Source organism: Pteropus alecto, unplaced genomic scaffold, assembly GCF_000325575.1.
Source record: "Pteropus alecto unplaced genomic scaffold, ASM32557v1 scaffold12, whole genome shotgun sequence".
Taxonomy (NCBI): Eukaryota; Metazoa; Chordata; class Mammalia; order Chiroptera; family Pteropodidae; genus Pteropus; species Pteropus alecto.
Genome location: NW_006432669.1, coordinates 654,033 through 658,946, shown reverse-complemented (window position 1 = coordinate 658,946; position 4,914 = coordinate 654,033).

Here is a 4,914-nt window from a genome sequence, read left to right as displayed (position 1 = left end):
GAGCAAGTACCAACAACAGTGTAAAGAGTCCATTTTATATTTCTCTCTAATTCTCTTTGTTATTTGTTTCTGTCCCAAAGTTCAGTGTTTTGGCTCTTTTGGGAGCCAGCCAAACTTGCAGGTTTATGGATCACTTAACTTTAGAAGAGGTTCAAAGACTGTTGGGTGTCTTAGATTCAGGGACAAGTTAGACTTTCTGCTACTGCAATAGATGATGGTGTGACCATTTTAGGTAGAGATTAACCTGAATCTTGCAAAATTTATTGAAAAATGTCAAACTGGATGGTAAGCGTTCAGCCACTATGGCAGGATGAAGTATCTTATTTAATATGTGTGATAACCAAATATAGTAAAAGTATTAATTTGTGTTTTCTTTATATTGCTATAGAATAAAAGAAACAATGATCAGTTTTTAACTTCTTGTCCTTCCTAACTGAAACTAGGGGTGCCTTGAATAAAACAATACTTTAAGGAACCAATATTTACTTGGTTCCAAAGTAAAGAAGTATTTATGTGAAAAAGAACAGAATCGTGTTAGTGGAGGAGCAGGACATGAGGCAGCATCGGGGAGGTAAACATTACTTCTGGGCTTTGAAAATGAAGAATAAGAGTCCTAAGCTTGTTACTGAAACCTGTTGATCTTTAGAATAGTAGCTTCCCAGAAGGAAGTCCCTGAGTAGTACACCTAGGGAGACTTGACCTTTTTCACTGGGACTTCTTGCCTTAGCTGAAGTCTCCAAGATCCAGGTTTAGATTTTTGTAGATACAGATAATTTGCAAGAACCTAGAGCTGGGAATAACGAACATATCACCATCATGGATTCAAGCCAGAGGTGATTCTCTGATTGTTTAGGACTATGTAAAACCTTCTGGACCTTTTTATAACTCTGGAAAGGGGGAGGTTAACCTCTAGATGACAAATATATAATTTTTCTGCAGCCCAGTAGAGTAGGGGAGAACTGCAGATTAAATATAATTTAAAAAAGAAATTCAGTCTTTCTAACATATTCTCTGGTGGCCCCAATTAATATCTGCTATAGAAATTAAACCGAAAGGCCATTAGGTTGTAATTCTTTGTGAAAACTAGAATGGATATTAAAAGGGAAATTTCCAAGTTATAGGGATGGAATAAAAAATGATTACTCTTTGGCATCGGTAGCCTTATTGATTAACTATGTTGCTCAGATTTATTTGGCTAAGTGGGTACATATATGCTTTCTCCCTTATGACTCCATGCTCATCTTTTCTGTAGCTGCTCACTCTTCCAGAGAAAGAATTAAATTATATTTTATATCCAGAGGTTAGGGAGTTTTATGACAGTTTTGACTCGAAATCCTTCTGTTATACACACATCAGTCTCTGAACATAATTAATTTTCTCTGTTCATGAGAATCACTGTATGCAAGCATCAAATCTTAGTTAAATTCATTGATTGTATGGAGGATGGTGACAGCAAGATTAAAATGAATATCAGATAACTTGTAAATTATTTATATTTAAGTATAAGAATACATTATGTAGTTTCTTTAGTAAACTCTTAACTTCTTTTGATGACATAATTTAAAATGTCTGTTCATATTTGAAATCCCATCATTTACTTGTGGTAGGCAGCCTCTAAAATGGATCTCAATAATTCTGGCCTCCTGGTATCCACAGCCATGTGTGACCTTCTTTTCAGTGTAAGCAGGATCTATCGCTTCTCTCCTAACAAAAAGAACATGGCAAAAATTATGGAATGTCACTTCTGAGACTGAGTCACAAAGAGACTCTCACTTCTCTCTCTCTCTCTCTCTCTCTCTCTCTCTCTCTCTCTCTCTCTCTCTCTCCCCCTCTCCATCTCTTCCAACCTCTTTCGCCCTCTTCATTCTGGACAGACAAGCCACTATAGTATGAGTAGCCATGTAAAGAGGTCTATGGGGCAAGGAAGTGAATTCTCTATCCAACAACCAGTGAACAGTGAAGACCTGAAGACTACCAACAGCCATGTGAGTGAGCTTAGAAGTAGATATTTGCCCCAGCCGAACTATGAGATGACTGCAGCCCTGGCTGACATCTTACAGTCAAAAAGGCCTGAATGACAGACATCCAATCAAGCCAGTTTTAGCTGACCCAGAGAAAATGCGAGATTATAAATGTTAGTTGTGTTAGACCACTAAGTTTCAGGATAATTGCTATGTAGCAATAGATAATGAATATACCAGCTGAATTATGAAAGAAGAGAAGTGAGTGTGTGGGCTAATGAAAAAAAAGTAGAGAAGCCCATGGACGTAAATAAGTTTGAAAGGATTATCTGATCCATGTTAAATAATTCTACCTGAATATTTAAAACTTCTAGATAATAGAAAAGACATGCTGTAACCATTGCATCTACAGAAGACAATATTCATGGATCACAGTTTTCCTTAAGCACATCACATGGGTGCTGGACAACCCTGTAAATATAGATAGATGTTTCTATGTGAAGCTTCTCTCTCAGTTAATCCTGTATTGGTGCCACATTGGACTGCTATAATGAAAATAAATATAATGATATTTCTTTGATATATCAACAGTCATGTTCTTGAGACTGATATCTCTTAAATATTTGAGTTACATTTTGTTTTAGCAGTTCTTAAAAGCAGTTCTTGACTGTCCTTTGCAAAAAGTGAGGGAGATTCCACAATAGCTAATTCATTTATTTGAGAATTAAATATGTTTACATGACATCTTCTTGTAAAAATCCTCACTGAGGCTTTAACTTTAATGTCTTGTGGGTGGGGAGGGGAGTGAAGATTAAATAATATAAACAGGAGTCAAAGAGTTCTGGTACTGCTTCAACCAAGCGATACATTGATCAGTATTCTGTTGCTCCAAATAGACAAGTGAATGTTAGGGAATAAGTTATATGGTGATTCCTTGCTGTTAGATATGAGGTTACCATGGTGATAATTGCATAACATCTATATTTCTATGAAACCATCTGGGAAGGAGTTGAACATTCTTTTTAAAAAGACATACTCTTGGCATATTATTGTAGTTGGTTAAAAATAGTTCAGGCTTGTGGGTGTTTGACATTCTTGTTATAGCTTAGGCTTAGAAAAAATGTACATCAAACATCCCATTTTCCAGCTCTCAACAAGCAACATATTGGTTTCTACTCTTTTACTCAGCAATTCTCTGGTTCCTTGCTACTCTGTGAGGAAAACCTAAGACTACAGTGTAGAGTCAAATTTACCACAATCTGAAGTGCGAAATCCTCTTCCATGCAACTGATGCCTTCAGTTGCTTAACAAGTGAAAACCTTCTACCATTCTCCTTCAGTTTATATTTGCCCCTAAACCAGCAAAATAGGCTCGCCTGTAGATGGTCAGTCCTCACAGAAACTAGCAAGATAGCTTTTGAAAACTACTCTAAAATAATGAAAAGAAGTGTAAGATGTTGGGAGCAGCTGTGGTCTCAGTGGTGGGGTAACCACCAGCAGTTTTAGAAAAAAGTAAGAATCCTATTAGAATATAAGTTTCCTAAGGATAGAGGCTGTGTTCCATTCTATAACCAAGATGGAGCACTCAAAAAATATTTGTTGCAGGAATTTTAGCTTGATACGGCTATCAAAATTTTGGTTACTAGGGGTTATCCATAGCTGCTTCTCTGTTGTAAGTTCATTTGTTCATTATAAACTCATTAATTTATTCAACACATACTGAGTCTTGCACTAAACCTTTTCTTCTCAAGGATCTTACCAATGACAAGGAAAACTTATCTAAAGCAAAGAAATGCACCTCAAAATACATACCTGTACTCATGAGTTTAGTTTTCTTAGTATTTTCTGCCCTAATGAGATCCATCTGCTATTTACAGTACCTTGCTTTAAGAATGTGTGCACGTGCTTTTAGCTTGATGAAAATTATTACATCTGAGATTCCTTTGGGCACCATATTACTACCTTGAATTTTGTATATATTTATAAGATTATTATTTTCACTCTATTAAATTCCTAGAATTATTAACAGGTGAATTACTAATAAATGATTCATGAATCAGAGATCCCTTCATTTCTTCTTACTATCTGCCTACAATTGTTTTCAAGGATTTCTACCCTTTAAGGTCAAACTTTCATTATAGATAAAGTTAGAAGCTACTTACAGGTTGTGATTTGAGAAACATCAGGAGAGCCCTTTGATTTAACATTTTCCTGTTATTCCTCCTAACTTGAATATTTAAATTCCAGTTTTCTAAAACATCAAAGACATTATTTAAAGGGCAAGCATTATCTACACTGGGCAGAGTATTTGTTTAAAGTATATTATTATAAACTCGCACTTGAATTACATAAAAAAATTGACATACATTCCCACTAGAAGTGTATGATTGTCTATCACTTTAACTTCTTGTCAAAAAGTATTACGGTAAGGTTGAAATTTGTGCCAACATAACAATAAAATTTATTTAAATAATTTAAATTTGTATCTTCATGATTATAATTAAAGGTGAAACTCTTCATGTTTATTTTATTTGGATTTCCTGTTTTGTCAAGTGCCTGTCTTACCTATTTTTATTTTATGCCGCCTGTTTTATTTTTACTTATTCTTAGGATATTTTTATATATTCTTTACAGTATTGTCCTTTGTTGCTTACATATGTTGTAAATATCTTATTCCACTGTATGACTTTACTTTTTCTGCCTATACAGTTTTCTTTTATAAAAAAAAAGAATTTGCTAATTTAAATATTGTCAATATTTTATGCTTTTCAACAGCTATATTGAAATATAATTTACATACCATAGAATTCACTTATTTAAAGTATTCAAGTCAATGGTTTTTAGTTTATTTACAGAGTTGCATAATCATCATAATTGAACTTTAGACTATATCACCTCCAAAAAAAAACCCCAAAGCCACTAACAATCACTACCCATTTGCCCCAACATCCAGC